We start from the raw sequence: 17,956 nt of genomic DNA on the forward strand, positions 1-17,956 counted from the left end.
CCTGAAGAGGGCTGTGCACAAGAGATGCCCTTGCAATCTGACAGATTTAGAGTGCTTTTGCAAGGAAGAGTGGGCAAATATTGTCAAGTCAAGATGTGCCATGCTAAAAGACTCCTACCCAAGAAGACTGAATGATGTAATTAAATCAAAAGGGCTACAACAAAGTAGTTTAAGGGTATGCACACTTATGCAACAAGCTTATTGTATGTTTTTTTTTTTTATATATTTCTCCTAAAAGATTTGTTTTTCAATTGAATTGTACAAGTTATAGGTCATATTAAAGGTGGGAAAAGTTTTGAAATTATTTATTGTGGTCTCATTTTTTTATATCACAAAAATCTGGCATTTTAACAGGGTATGTACACTTTTTATATCAACTGTATGGATACTGCAGCTGTGAAACAGACTAATGGATACACATCTCACAGTCATGCCATTAAGAAGTAAGGAGGCACTTTAGTAACATATATTAACTGTTACCCATCTTAAAAAGATGACACATCCAAGCAATGGATACTTTCAAGTGCTAATGGGTAGAGGAATCAGCATGGTTAAAATGGGATTAGGAAATAAAAAATGTTTTTGTCCAGTCCTAATAAAAAATAATAATAAACTGAATGCAGCATCTCAGTCTTTCCAAATGCATTAAATCAGACATCTTGACTTAATGTCTCTAAAAAGATCCCATATTTATTTCATACCAGTCTGTGTGAGTGGCTTATCTGTGAAATGTATGGAATAATCCAGGTTACATACAGGTATGTTTAAAGAAAAAAATGAGGCAATAATCTCCTAAGAAGAATGCACATAGATATGGTACAGTTGTGTTTGACTTACCATAACTGTAGATGTTCAGTTTGGTCAATGTGGGAGTAATGATTCTTGGTTCTTCCTGTTATACAGAACCCACGACTGGCTGGACTTCCAGAGCCTTTGCAATCCCTAATGGATGTCTGAGGACAGATGTCTTGATCTCAGGGTATAAGAATGATGTCTGTTGGCACCATCTTCAGGTCTTTCTAGGCTGAGGAAACATGACCCTTCCAGTTGTCAAAGTTTAGAGAGAGAGAGAAAAGGGAAGCTTCCCACCATGGAGTTAAGAGTGGAGGAAGGGGGTGATTAATGATGGATAAGAGATACCCAGCCAGAGAAACGCCCAGGCACTGAAAGGCCAGCAGACGGAGAGGTAGGAGAGCAAGTACTTGTAATGCAAGGGTAATGTTACTCAGTGCTAAAAGTCTAAACCTCAAAATGCATTCACTCAAGGCACTCCTTAAAATGGAGAACATCAACATCTATGCAATGTCAGAGACCTGGTTCAAGGCTCCAGAGATCACCCCTGCATTACCAGGATATAATTCATACCACACCTTTCGGCCACCTAACCTAGACAGAAACACTAAAGGCACAGATGTGTCCACATTCATTAAGGATATCCACACCTCCAGGGTAGTTGCTCAGCATAATGCATCTGAGATTATCCAAGTGCAACTACCTCTGGGCAACACCACAATCCAAATTGTAACTTGCTACAGATCCCTCACCATGCCCCAGGATTCCCACTCCTCATTTCTTGATACACTGGAAAATATTAGAGTATAACCCAACACCCTAACAATGGGCGATTTCAACTACCCCACCATGAACTGGGAAAACTACTCATGTACCAACTCTTTTGCTCAACGTTTTCTGGAATTCATAAATTCCAATGACTTGGATCAACTTTACCACACCCACACCAGGGACAGCAATATCTTAGACCTGGTCATTACCAACATGGATGACCAGTGTTTCACACCAGAGGTCAATACCTAGTTGGTCAGATCAGACCACAAGCTAATCACCCTAGACATCCACATCCCACCCCCATCCCCCATTAGGGAAACCACCGTAAAGAATTTCTCCAAACCCAACTTCACGCTTCTTAATACAGAAGTGACAAACTTCATGATACCCATGCAGATGGACAATAGAGGTACGACTGCTGAATTCTACACAGATGCACTTTATAAGCACTTACACGAGTGCATGAATCGTGCTATCCCTAACAGAACCAAGATGCAATCCTCCAAAAAAAGGAAACCAATCTGGTGGTCCCCTGCCATAAACAAACTCTACAACAGAAGTAAGAAACTGCTGGAAAAAAAAAAAAAAAGAGTAAAATCCCATGATTGGAGGAACTCCCTTGTCAGCCTCAGTAAGAAGCCGAGATCCCTCATAAAATCCTCCAAAGCTAGTTAGGAAAACAAAATCACCACTGATTCTAAAGACAACCACAAAGTATACTTATTCTTATCTAACAATGTTTTATTCTGATGGTACTGACTTTTATGTCTGTGAAGAAATGTGAAATATATTCTTATATGTTTATTTGTATGCCTTAAGAAAACAGTGATGTATTTTATAAAATTTATTTGTAGCATTGTTTAAGTGAAGCTTTTCTCCCTGGGCCTCCACTGAAAATGGACCTGTGTCCAGTCGGACTTTCCCTGCTCATCAAATGTGAAATAAAAAAAAAAAAAAATTCTATAGCTATGTCAAGAATCTCAGTGGCAACACTTAGATCTTCTCTGAGTTACAGCACAATGGCACTAAATATACAGAACCAACTGATATTGCCAACATCCTGGCAGATAGGTTCAGTGCTAACTTTACACCCCTCTCACCCCCTAAAGGGCCCATCTCTATACTGGAAGAATGCAGAGTTTCTGTAATCATGGCTGTACAGGTAAAAAACATATCCTCCAAAGCCAAGAACACAGTATCCATGGGACCTGACAACATCCCAGGCTGCATTCTACATGAACTGCAGAATGAAATGGCACCCCTCCTAAGCACCATGTTCAATCATAGCCTCAACCTCAGGCTTTGTGCCCACTGAATGGCGCACAGTGACGGTTATCCCACTCCATAAAGGGGGAGCCACCACAGACCCCAGAAACTACTGCCCCATTAGCTAACGAGCCTGGTCTGCAAGGCCATGGAACGTATCAATATGGAACATATAAACAAAGACATTGGTAATCTCCAAACTCTGGACCTCACCCCATTCGGGTTTGTAAAAGGCAGATCATGTCTCCTAAACCTGACTGAGTTTTTTGAAGCAGTCACCAAAGCCGTAGATGAGGGTAAGGTGGTTCACACAGCCTATCTAGCTCTCACCAAGGCTTTTGACACCATCCTCCACTCTGGAATTATAGATAAACTCACTAAACTAGGTATAAATCCTTATGTCACAAGATGGGTTGCCAACTAGCTCACTGACAGAACCAACACTGTGAAAGTAGCAGACTCCAAATCCGACTTCAGACCAGTGACAAGTGGAGTACCACAGGATTCAGTCTTGGGTCCTGTCCTGTTTGGTATCTACTTTTCTGAAGTAAAGGCTAACATAGAAGGCCTTTGGCTAATAATTGAAACTCCTAACGATGTGGACATCCTACAAAAGGGCCTCACCGAGACAGATGCCTAGTGTCAAAGCCATGGCATCAAGCTCAGTGCCAAAAAGTGCATTGTCATCCCCTTTGGTAAAATCTCTGTACCCATGAGCTACCGCATAGGTGATAGTCTACTTAACACCGAAAGTGTGATAAGAGACCTTGAGATACAGGTGGACAGTAGTCTCTCCTTTGATAATCACATTGCCACAGTAGTCAGTAAATCCTTCTATGTGACACACCTCATCACAAAAAGTTTCTCATCCAGGAAAAAAAGAGGTCATTGTTCCCCTCTACTCGTAATTCATTAGACCCATTATAGAGTACAACACCCCTTTTGGTATGTACCTTACAAGACATCTACAACAACTGGAAATTATGCAGAAATACCTCACAAAGAGAATTACCAGCCTCAAACAGATGCCCTACGCAGGCAGTCTCAAAAAACTCTAGCTTTACTCCATCGCATATGGCCTACTCAGGGTCAATCTCTGCCTAACATACAAAGCAATCTCAAACCCAGAGCTGTTGGACATGCTCCACTTAAAGAAATTCCAATCCCTCCAAGCTACACATTCTAGGGACCTAAACCTTGTCACCACAATAAATAGAACATGCTGGGGGATAGATTCTTGTCCCAGGGACTTCCCATACTCTGGAACAAACTACCTATCTATATCAAACAAAGCTCCTCATTAGCACTCTTCAAGAAAAATCTTGATGATTGGATGGGAAATAGGAAATTCACCCCGGGGATCACCTCTGTGGCTCTGCTCAACAGGGGCACAGGAAAATAATTTTCTTGGGTGGCGAAAGCCAGGGTACCTTTTTGGCTAGGCTTATATAGACCCTAGGGCCAATAGCCTAGTACCTACCTATGAACACTGATCTAATCAAATATCTACAATTATGGTAAGTGTAACACAGCTGCACTATGTTCTTTGTAGTCAGTGTTGCAGTACTGATTCTTGACAGGACTGTCTGATGGCCCCAGGGACAGCAGCTGCAAATCTTGCCCCAGCTCTAGAGGCAGTGCCTACATAGTAATTAATGCTTGTTAAAGGTGAAGACAAAGGGCCATATGGCAGATTCCAAAATGGCCTGAGTAGGAACATCTTTAAGGAAGGCAGTGAGGGCAGCTCTGTGTCTCATGGAGTGAACCCTGACATAGGCCAGTAACGGCTTACCATGATGAGCATAACAGAAGGTAATGCAACTGTCCATCCATTCTAAAATAGTCTGTTTGGAGATGGGTCTACCATCCTTCCCTTCTGCAAAGGCTACTAGCAGCTATTCTGCTCTACTTGTGAACTTTGTCCTGTTAATATCTGTTTGTTAGTTTACATTCATGGAATTAAAGATTTGTTCAGATTTATCTTGCAGGTTTGGAAATAGGCGAATAGCTTGATTCAAGGAGAGTTCTGAAACTACCTTGTGCATAAAAGACTGGTTAGTTCAAAGGGTTACCCTGTCCCTGTGAAAAGCAATGAAAGGTTCTTTGTACATCTGGGCCTGTAGGCCAGAGACCTGCCTGGCTGGGGCAATAGTTATCAGTTGGGTGGTCTTCCATGTGAGCATCTTTAAAGGAGCAGAATCTGCTGGCTAAAAAGGTAGCAAGGTAAGTTTTTCTAATATATTGTTCTTGGGAGGTCTTAGATTTATGACCTCTTTTAGGAACTGCTCTAGGTGGATGTGAGGATAAAGGGGTGGAATAGGGAAGGCAAGCAGAAATGACAGAAGCACACACCTTGATACGGGAAAAAGAAAGCAAAATGATCCAGAAGGATATTCCCAAACTAGATTTTTGACCACATAAGGGAAGGCAAGCAGAGATGATGGAAGCACACACCTTTATACCAGAAAAAGAAAGTGAAATGATCCAGAAGGACATTCCCAAACTAGATTTATGACCACATAAGGGAAGGCAAGCAGAGATGATGGAAGCACGCACCTTGATAGCGGAAAAAGAAAGTGAAATGATCCAGAAGGATATTCCCAAACTAGATTTATGACCACATAAGGAGGTGTGATACTTTTGGCCAACCACCAAGAAGAAAACCCTTTCCACTTGGATAAGTATGATTTTCTGGTACTTGGTTTTCTTGCCTTTATCAGGATAAACATCACCTTTAGCTGGGTAAATAAATGTATTATCAGTGAGAGAATGCAGGATCACCCCTTTACTGAGAATCAAGATGTGGTAGAACCAATACAACCTTGGTCAGAAGAGTGCTACAAAGGTCCTGCTCAGTCTCTCTGATCCCATCTTCATCAGTAGCCTTGGAATCAATGGTAACAGATGAAAGACATACAGGAAGAGATCTGTCCATTTGAAAGAGAAGGTGTCTGCCCTCCATGTCCTGCTGTGTTGGGTTCTTGAGCAGAACCCTTACAGTCATCTGTTTTGATGACAGACAAAAGTATATATATATACTGGAATGGCCTCATTAATGGGTGAGGCCCAAGAAAATGTCTCTCTTTAGCATTCATTTCTTGGGTGACAGATGATCCCTGCACAAAGAATCTGCTATGGTTTTGTTTTGGGCTGGGATGCAAGATTGCCAGCCTGCACAGGGGGTAGGAATGGGTCCCCACCCTTCTTTATAAACCACATAACTGATTTCATAGCTAGAAACACTTCCAGCATTTCCTTCTGGTTTATGTTCACTTTTCTTTGCTTTGGGGAAAAAATACCTGGGCAAAGTGTGCATCTCAGGCTATTTCTGAATGGTCTTTGGTGATGGTCTTGTCTTGTCTCTTGTAGAGAGAGGCTTGCCCATGAATACTGCAGGAATTAGTTGGAAACCTAACTCTTACTCAAACCCTAACTCTCACACATTCTCACAAACACAAACACACACATACACCTTGTATACATCCCACTTACCTTTTTTGGCCAAGCAAACATCCAGCAAAACATCTGTTTGATAAAACAAAATTTATATTATATACATATGCATGTACACACACACACACACACACACACACACACACACACACACACACACACACATATCTGTGTGTGTGTGTCTATATAAAAAAAAACACATTATATATATATATATATATATATATATATATATATCTATATATATATATATATATATATATATATATATATATATATATATATATATATATATATATATATATATATATATATATATATATATATATATGAAGCTAGAACGTTTGATCGAATGATCAAACGTCCGGATCCATAACCACCGAACACACTTTAACGAAAGCACTTTTATCGAACAAGCACTTTCGTTAAAGCGTGTTACTAACAAAAAAAAACACTACATTACTGTTTTAGCAGGGGGCAAAGCCCCCTGCACCCCCATGTGGGGGGCTTTGCCCCCCACACCTCCCTATGAGACTGCAGTATAGTGGGGGAAAGAGACTTTTCCCTTATCTGCATCATAGTACGGCCTCGGCAACAGGCATACTGACGCAAAAGTGCTTCTTCGGTGAAAAGCACTTTCACGTAAGTATGCCCGGCCATTTGGGTTTCATTCGATCAAAAGTTTTATATATATATATATATATATATATATATATATATATATATATATATATGGATCTACCTTACTAGATCGACAGGTTAAAACAGCGAAAACGACTTCACCGACGCCAGAAGATCGCAAATCACTTCACCGATGCCAGAAGATCGACAAGGCAGAAGACCGACGGAGGAAGACACCAACACTGAGAACACTGCGATGGGGAAAGGATGTGTAAGTATGCGGTAGTGACGGACGATAGGGTGCGAGTAAGGTAAGTGTGCGATGTTGACGGTGTGTAGGGGTGGGATAAGTGAGTTAGGGTTAGGGCGCGGGTTAGGTAAGGGTGCGAGTAAGGTAAGTGTGCGATGTTGGCGGTCTGTAGGGGTGGGATAAGTGAGTTAGGGTTAGGGCGCGGGTTAGGTGAGTGTGCGATAGTGACGGACCTTAGGGTAAGGGTTTGGGTTAGGGTTGTAGATAGTTGTGTATGTATGGGTTAGTGTTGGTTTGTAAGGATTTTGGTGTGCTTGTGTTGTGTGTGTGGGTTTTGGATAGGGGATTTGTTTTGTTTGTTGGTGTGATGTGTCGGGTGTATGCAATGTCGTGTTTGTGCACTGTTGATCTTCTGGCGTCGGGGAAGTCGTTTTCGCTGTTTTAACTTGTCGATCTAGTAAGGTAGATCCATATATAAATATATATATATATATATATATATATATATATATATATATATATATCCACCACCAGAAAGAACAGCACAGGCAACCATGAACCTTGTAAGAAGCCACTGTCGATAATTCTAATATTTAAAATGGCAGTTTAATGTGCACAACAGTACAAACGGTAAGCGCTTTCACTATCGCTTCATCAGACCTTAAGTACAAAAGACAACAAATAGTCTGCTTTTATATTGATGTCAATCAGCTAATTAAACCTAGTTTAGCACCATTCAATTGTTAAAGCTATACACTAATAAAACTAATAAAACCATGACAACAATCAGTAATGCAAAACTATGCAGAGCATTAAAACCACATACAATAGCATCTATACATAATGCCCTCCATAATAATAAAACAAATTGAAAAATATGCAATGTCAGACTTCCACCTCTAAATGCTTGCACACAATTACTAGGGAAGCATCTACATTAAAATAAAAAGAGGAATGAAAAAATACAATGAAGAATAAAAATGAAATAAAAATAAAAAATATAAAAAATAAAAAATACAAAAAATATAAAAATATAAAAAAATATAAAAATGCAACTAACATAGCTCACTTAGCCTTGCATCCCCTTGATTTCAATACCGGTCTCAATGCAGCTCTCTCATTAAGACCCTTTCCGTAATCAGCCCTTACTCTCATAATCCAGCCCATCTCCCTCTTTTCAGTGCCATTTCTAATATCTCCTCCACGTTTAATAGGCTCTATAACATCTATAACCCTGAACCTACACTGATGCTCCACACCATTAACATTAATATGCTTAGCTAAAGCATTGGTGGGTGACTTGATCCTGATAGCATTTAAATGCTCCCTAATCCTAGATTTTAACTCCCTGTTAGTCTTCCCAATGTAGAATGACCTACAGAGGTCACATACGGCTAAGTGGTGGTCCACATAGCCTACCTGGACCTCACAAAAGCCTTTGATACAATACCTCACTCGGGCATTATAGATAAGCTCACCAGCTTAAATATAAACCCCTATGTCACTAGATGGGTTGCAAACTGGCTCAAGGTCAGAACCCACATGGTTAGAATTGCTGGAGCCATGTCAGACTCCAAACCAGTTACAAGTGGCATCCCACAAGGCTCAGTCCTGGGACCGCTCCTGTTCGGTATATATTTCTTGGAGGTACAGGCAAACACAGAAGGACTGTGGCTGACCAAGTTCACAGATGACTGCAAACTGGGCACTATAATCGACTCTCCAGCCGACACAAGCATCCTCCAAAAGGGCCTCATAGAAACATACAACTGGTGCCAGAGCCATGGCCTCAAGCTAAATGCCAAAAAGTGTATAGTCATCCCCTTTGGCAAAAACAAAGTGCCCACAAATTACCACATAGGTGGTAATCCATTAAGTACGGAAGAAGTAATTAGGGACGTGGGGACCCAAGTTGATAGCAATCTCTCATTTGACAACCATGTGGCCAAAGTGGTTAGAAAAACATTTTATATAGCCCACCTAATCATGAAGGGATTCACATCTAGATCAGGGGAGATCATCGTGCCTCTTTACTCATCCCTCATCAGGCCCATAATTGAGTACAATGCCCCTTTTGGGATGTACCTTACCAGACACCTGCAGCAACTGGAAAGAACCCAAAAGTACCTCACCAAGAGGATCAAAGGGCTCAAACAGATGCCATATGCTGCCCGGTTAAAGAAACTCCAGCTCTACTCAGTGGCATACCGCCTGCTCAGAGACGATCTGTGCCTGACGTATAAAGCCATGTCCAACCCGGAATTAATGGACATGCTGCACCTCAGAAAATCCAAATCCCATCGAGCTACGCTCGAGAGACTTGAACCTCAGCACTGAAATAAATAGGACATGCTGGAGGGACAGATTCATAACCCAGAGGCTCCCTTCACTCTGGAATAAAATCCCAGTCCAGGTTAGGCAGAGTCCCTCATTGACTCTCTTCAAGAGGAATCTTGATGAGTGGATGGGGGATCGTAGGTTTACCTCGGGTATCACTTCTGTGTCACTGTTAGACAGAGGCACAGTATACTAACCTCGAAAAAGGGCATAGCAAAATTAATTTTAAAATGGGTGGCGAAAGCCAAACACACTCTGGCTAGGCTTATAAATGCCCTAGGGCAGATAGCCTAGTATGAACCTATGAACCTATGTGCAGTGTCACAACTAGCCAAAACATGAAACTTGAAAAACTGTTTGGTCTCTGGGTGCAAAACCTGTCACTTGTGTCAATGTAAGTACAAAAGTTGCAATGACCAAAAGGAAAGGAACCAGAACAATTCATTACCTCCCTATCCTTATAACCCATACGATGACATAACCTATTCTTTAAATTAGGTTTGTTTTTAAAAATAAACTTGGGCTCATCACCAACCAATGCTCTAATATTAGTGTTTGTAGTCAAGACTCCCCAATGTCTATTGATAATATCTGACACCATCTTATTGTCAGCAGTAAAAAACATAGATATCCTTATTTCCATCAGTGCGGATGCTACTCTTCTAGACTCTCTACCCAGTTAGAAAAATATGGACTAGTCCTAACCTGTCTTAACACATCCATATCCAACAATCCTGTATTCACCTCTGCTTCACTATAACCTCGGTCAACCAGTCTTGTCCTTAGTGAGTCCAATTCAATTGTAAAACCCACTTCAGATGCATTAAGCCTGGAGGCTCACATATGATGTTCCTACAAACATATTGCGGATGCATACTCCTGTCTGTGAAGTAGCGTATTCCTGTAACATTGTTTCCTAAACACCCCAGTGTTAATTAAACCACTATCTAATCTCTCAACATATATGTCCAGATAAGCAATTTTGTTCTGTGAATGAGTCATAGTAAATTTTAAATAGGGAGTCATGTAGTTCATATCCTCAACAAATCTTTCCAACCTATGTTGACATACTGTCCAGACAAAAAAAATATTGTCAACAAAACGTAGATAGAACGGGACAGACTGTCTTTTCTTTTTGGCCAGGCAAACATCCAGCAAAACATCTGTTTGATAAACTGGGCATTTTCATAATTAAACCTGCCCTTCTGGATGTTGACCAAACACACAAAATTTATATTATATACACATGGGTGTGCATGCGCACACACACACACACACACACACACACACACACACACACACACACACGTGTGCATATAAAAAAACACATTATATACACATATATACATATATATATACATATATATATATATATATATATATATATATATATATCTATATGTATATATGTATATATATATATATATATATATATATATATGTGTATATATATATATATATATATATATGGAGCTAGAACGTTTGATCGAATGATCAAACATCCAAATCCATAACCACCGAACACACTTTAATGAAAGCACTTTTATAGAAAAAGCGCTTTCATTAAAAAACACTATATTAACATTTTAGCAGGGGAGCGAAGCCCCCTGCACCCCCATAGCCCCCCACACCTCCCCTACTTTAATATTCTCCCTCTGAGACTGCATTATAGTGGGGAAAAGGGAAATTTCCCTTATCCACATCGTAGTATGGCCTCGGCAACAGGCATACTTACGTGAAAGTGCTTTTTGGGTTTCATTCGATCAAAAGTCCTAGACCTATCTATATATATATATATATATATATATATATATATATATATATATAAAATGACTATTTTATAATTTTAAGTATAAATACACACAAATGTGCGTGTATATATATTTTTTAGAAATCTTAAAACAATTCATTTATAATACTATCACAACAGGCAATAAATAATCTGTTCAATAAATGACTACAAATGTCATACAGCAAACGTGGAAAAACCTTTTAACTGAAAACAAATACTTTGCTAATAAACTATATGAAAAATAAAGTAAATAGAACATAGTAACACACTTTTCCCCTCTGACAACTGAAATTACACAACCTAGACATCAAAATCATATTCTCAAAACCAAATATAAAGTACATTTCCTTTATCCATGGAAGCAGGTAAATGAAAATATGTTGAGTTTTAACCAGCATCACTGAAAATAGGTTGGATCCGGAAAAGGGAAATCATGGTTGAATTTATAAAGGTTTCACCTAAAAGACAAATGAATTTGGTGCATGAACAAGTTATGCTGACTGAATATTTGAACAGAGTAGGGCAGTTTGATAACTGCTAATACCATGATCAAAACTGCGCTTTTTCAACAAACAGGATTTACTAAACCATTTATTAATAAAACGAACACATTTTCTAATTATTTCAGGGTATGAACTCTCTGCCTGGTATTAATTAAAAAAGGAGAGAAGATGGATGATAATATGACAAACAACAGACACATTTCTACTATAAATTATGATTATAAAATGATAACAAGATTAATTAATATGAAAATGATTACTATATTACAAGGCATACTCTTCTTATGCAGTTCAGAGATGTGCCATAAAGAAGGCTGCCACAGGACACAATGATATTACAGTCTTTTGAAAACTACATTGAGTCTAGATTAAAAAATCAACAGACATGGTTTGAGAGGTTAGTTACAATGCCACAAATGTGTTTAATTTAACAAATATGAAATATATTTTTAAAGGTTTTGCTTACTAGTTCTCAGAACAATATATCACTAAAATTCTGAATAAGTATAAAAAAGACATTATCATCGTTAATAGTGCGAGATGAGGATGTCTCCTTTCCTTGTTCTCTTACTTGCTGCAGAACCACTTTTGTATGAACAAGCTATGATTCTTGAGATAACAGAATAGGTCCAAGTATGCAGTTATATCATATGAGGATTTTTTCCTTCTTTTTCATTAACTCATATGAAAGATTTGGGGGGGGGTTGTGGTGGTTAACTGAAAGTACCAATACTTATGCAGCTGTATGCACACACTGTGGTATCTTTTTGGTATTCATCAATTTTCCTAACACTGTGCTGTAGCATGAAGAAGCATTGCACCGAGTAGGGCTGGCCACATGGCCATAGTACAAAACAAATGTGTACACGGTCCTTTGAGCAAGTTTGCTTTATAAACATGGCCATGGTGAATGCTAATGAAACAGTCCTGGGGAGAAACATATGCTAATTAGCAAAGTACCACCTCCAGAACTGCCTCCAGGAATTTATTGGCTCACCGAGCCATTCAACAAATTGCTCAGCTGTGTAGATCAGCACAGCTAGCCCCACCATTTTATGGTATTGAGCATGCTCAAAAGGTGCATGGAACTATGTCTGGGGAGTGGGTGCAGCCACTAGACACCAGGGATAATGCATCTGTGAAGTGCCTTCACAGTACTGCCCTCAGTACAGGGATTGGGGGAAAACACTAGCCAGCAGGAACACTTGCAACTAAGGTGCCATAACAGCACAGAATTCACCATAGAGAGGGGGGTGGTGGCAGGACACTAGCCACCAGAATTACATGCAATTAAAGTTCCTTCATGGCACAGACATCACTAAGGGGACAAAAGAGTGGGGGAAACACTAGGGATACTTTGAATTAAAGTGTCATAACAGCATGGACATTACTTCAGAGATTGGAAGTCGAAGAAAACACTAGCCGCCAGGGATACATGTAACTAAAGTGCCTTCACAGCATGGACATCACTATATTGAACATGTGGCAGGGGGAAACACTAGCCACCAGGGATACATGTAACTAAAGTGCCTTTGCAGCATGGATAGCACTACAGGGATCATGTGGCAGGGGGAAGCACTAGCCACCAGGGATACATTAAATCAAAGTGCCTTCAGAGCATGGAAAACACTGCAGGGATCATGTGGCAGAGGGCAACACTAACCACCAGGATACATGTAACTAAAGTGCCTTCACAGCATGGACAGCACTGCAGGGATCATGTGGCAAGGGGGGAACACTAGCCTTCACAGCACGGACAGCACTACAGGGATCATGGGGCAGGGGGAAACACTAGCCACCAGGGATACATGTAACTGACGTGCATTCACAACATGGAGAGCACTACAGGGATCATGTGGCAGGGGGAAACATGTAACTAACGTGCCTTCACAACATGGACAGCACTGCAGGGATCAAGTTGCAGGGGGAAAAACTAGCCACCAGGGACACGTGTAACTGAAGTGCCTTCACAGCATGAACAGCACTGCAGGGATCATGTGGCAGGGGGAAACACTAGCCACCAGGGATACATGTAACTGAAGTACTTTCACAGCATGAACAGCACTGCATAGATCATGTGGCAGGGGGAAACACTAGCCACCAGGGATACATGTAACTGAAGTACTTTCACAGCATGAACAGCACTGCAGAGATCATGTGGCAGGGGGAAACACTAACCACTACAGATACATGTAATTGAAGTGCCTTCATGAAACATACATTACGACTAGGATCAGTGTTGGGGGAATCACTAGACACCAGAGTCTCTACAAATGTGGCATAATGGCATATAAACTGTCATGGTTCCTAATGAGGGGGCAATAGCAACCAAAACAACAAGTGTGCCATAATGGCACAAATTATTGTGGTGTTCAGGGGTTGGGTAGGGACCATGGGAGGGAAGACAAGTCAGTGAGACAGGCATGAGGAATGTGGTGTGTATGTGTGTGGGACAGTGATGGGGGGGGCAACAATGCCTATCTGAGAAGCACTCTACTACTGTAGTCTGCAGATCAACAATGATCTGCATCTTGCAGTAAAAACTATAATTCAGAGACATGCAAATTTGCCAATAATGAGGTCATACCTCATCATGGCTAACATGTCTCTGAATCACAAATTAGCTCATTGTAGGAGTGGGGCCTTTTTAAAATGACCCTTTCATGAATCCCCAGGTCAATATTTTTTTTCAGAGAAATAGAACCAATTATAGGCTTGTATTTTAAGTATGAGAAATCATCATGATCAACTTTGAATTTTATTAATAATTATCTGAAATTTTCAATGCTCCTGATTTCCCTTAGCTAAAATTTTGAGCATAGTGTTTGTTTTGGTAAATTCTCAGATGTTAGTCATAAGTTTTAATATCACATATAAAAAAGTACAACAAAAGATTTGTTTACATAAACATTACATTTCTTTAACAGGTAATACATAACATCTGCCAAGATACTCCAGTGATGTGCTTACTAGGTTCACCCTCCATTCCTCCCACTCCTATGGATTTATAAGTTGAGTAGACTTTCCTGAAAATCTTTGGAAAGGTAGTATTACCACAGTCTCTTGAAGATGGATAATCAAAATTTCGATAAACATGGCTTATCCTTAACAGATAGCGAAGGTTATTTGTGTAAGCATCTGGCTGAATTTAATAAGCTACAGTGAGTATATTTTGTTTTCAAAAATGTATGCATTTTGTGTCAGATCCTAGACTAGCATATCATTGTATCCATCAACATAATGCAAATAATGATATTATTACAGCTTCATACTAAGCTAACTGCCCTTATGAGCTATTTTAAGCTTAGCCAATTATCTCTTGTGACACTCAAACCCTGCATCTTGTGTTTGTAAGGCAAACACCTTAACCATTAGGCCACCATTATCGAAATATAAAATTGCAGTTAAATGCGAGGAATTGTATAACATTCTTGTTCTGAGCTCATAACTTGCACATGTTCAACTTCAACCTTCTGGAAATATTTATTTTCAAACTTTGCCGACATTTCAGTTTCTCAAGTGTCCAGGTTCAAACATAACTACACTTCCAGTCAGCATTCAGACACATTTTTAGTACTATTTTAGAGAAGAATCAAGAAATATCCTTGACAGATATCACTAACCAAAACATTACTTTTTTTTTTAAATATGTCCAGGATTTATGCATTCACTTGAACAAAAGTAAAACTACAAATGTTCTACATAGGGCTGCAGAGTTCCATAAAAACTGACATGAGTGATATACAGAGGACAAGGTAGAGATCGACCATTACGTATGACATGATTAGGACCCCAGAGAGCTTTAGAGGATGCATTATACCCCCAAAAGGTCTTATTGAAAGTGTCTCCAGCACAGCAACATGCTGACACTATAATGTGCCACATGCAAATACTGCCTCTTGTTTATACACCTGTGAGCATGTTCAACTTTGGTGGGTTATAGAAAGCCTCTTCAACAAGTCCACTTCATTACACCTAAACAGGGTTTTATTCATATTTTTTAGACAAAAATCTTAACAGAAATGCAGAAACAAAGATTTTAAGTGACTATGATGACAACAATAAGGCTTCTCTATGCATACTGGAAAACTAAGCCACCAGTACTTCTTAAAAAAGAACAGTGCAGCATTTTTCTTGATTGTTCGGTTTAAATCTTGACGAAAACAAAATTAAAGTTAAACTAAATTAAAATTGAAATTAAACTGGAATAAATGGCAAATAAGATTTCTATATTAGTAGCAAGTAAAATAGAATTATGTTCCTAATTGCTCCACTAAAGTCTAACATCATGTTATTTGGCACCCTGGAAAAAAATCCCTAAATCCTCAAATCTAATTATTACTGATACAGACAGGAACCCACTACCACTACTAACAGAACAGAAGTCCCTAGGAATCACCTTGGACACTCCTCTTTCATTGGACAAGCATATCCACAATATTATCAGCAAAACATCCCACCAACTAAAAATATGCCATAGAATCTCACACCTCCTCACCTATACACCTAGTGCCTTGGCTAAATATTCGCTAATCCCAGAAATTAAATATTGGCAGATTGCATTACCTTCATTAGACATAATTTAAAACATACGCAGGAGAAAAAGCTTGCACTAGGCTAGGCCAAACTAGTTGGAATTAGCTACCTACAGAAATGAGGCAGAAAGAGACACTGCAATTATTTAGATGCAAAGCAAAAGAATAACTGCTTAATGGCACCAAAATGCTCTTACTTCTATAACAATGGCTTGTCATTACAACTCGTATCTTTCTTGTATTGACATGCTTTTAACAAAAGACCACTGGTTGAAATCCTACCTTAATTGTACCTACTGTAAATAATAATGCCACTTGCAGTTATAATTATAAATAACATACAGATGCATTGTTGCTGCTTTGCTACTGTACAGAGTACACATCTGTGTATCTTTAGTCTAGGTTTAATTTTCTGTTTGTGTCTTACACCATGGTGCCTGGGTTGTAGCTGAAAATGTTTTTTCAACCAGTCCACTTACCCATTTATCAAATTGAAATTATTATAAAATAAAATGTTTCTGTGTGTATGAGTAAGAGAGAGAGAGAGAGAGAGAGAGGGAGAGAGTAAGAGACATAGATAAATAAATATTTGCTTTAGTAATTTCCTTTTTGTGAGCAATATTAGAGACACTATATGGTATTACAATTGTTATGACAGCTGTATCTTTCTAATAACTACAATGTCATTCCCTTTCAAAGCTCTTTTCTTAATGCAGACATATGTACTGTTTAAGCAGCAGCAAGGTATAACGGTGACAAAGTGTCACAAAGTTTTTTTTTACCTGTGCACATTGGACTCAGCACCCTTCTAGGACACATGTAAAATATGGACGTTTGTATTTTAAACACAGCAGTGAAGGTTGCAGGAATCAGACTTGAAACAAACACACTCACTGATTTGCATCACTGTGAATGCACACCTTGCTAAACATTTTACAACGTAATACAGTTAGTGTTATATAGCAGATATGCACAAAATTTGTCATGTGCAGTCCTAAACGGCAGCTGTCTTGGCAGATAATGCATTTTTTTTCTGATTGGATATGGAAATTAAGAGTCAAATATGAAATGCAAGACGCATCAGTATAATACCTTAATTTCTGGATTCTTTTCTCAAGTAAACATATTTCATGTAGATAAGTTTTCAAAAATCATGTGCTATTTATCATATTAAATCTTTTGTGCATATTTAGTCCTCATGAGGACACCTTTCATTCAGGTCTATAAGTTTTCACCAGCCATCATAGTGACCCCACAGCAGCTTGTTAACTGATGATCCTTTATTACACAATCCAAAACTCCAAATGACTTCTGTATCTATTATGACCGCATCTCTAACATTTAGACAATGTCCTTGTAGATTCCCACTCCCAAGTGTAAGGACAAAGAAACAGGAGATGTTCTACCACCTTTTTTCCATAAATCTTCTGAAGACTGGTATTCACCACTGAGGCCAAGGAAGCACTGCCATCACAGACAGCCGCTCTGTCATTCTTCAAGGAGGTCAGTGGCTAGTGCACACATTTAATATGTAAAGTAATGCACACAAATAGCCTGGTTCCATGGTATCTAGGAATGGTGATCTGAATGCACTACATGCAATACAAGTTTGAAGAACAACCCTGCATGCCAG

The 17,956-nt window shown here is 39.3% G+C and overlaps 1 protein-coding gene across 4 annotated transcripts in view; it reads right to left on the reverse strand.

The window, feature by feature from the left end:
- The window catches only part of SEMA5B (semaphorin 5B), a 3,270,261-nt gene that overhangs the window by 1,155,893 nt on the left and 2,096,412 nt on the right, over nucleotides 1-17,956 (reverse strand). The gene's annotated exons all lie outside the window — the stretch shown is intronic.

The sequence above is a fragment of the Protopterus annectens genome, chromosome 2.part1 (genome assembly GCF_019279795.1).
Source record: "Protopterus annectens isolate FY-2018-M chromosome 2.part1, PAN1.0, whole genome shotgun sequence".
Lineage (NCBI taxonomy): Eukaryota > Metazoa > Chordata > Ceratodontiformes > Protopteridae > Protopterus > Protopterus annectens.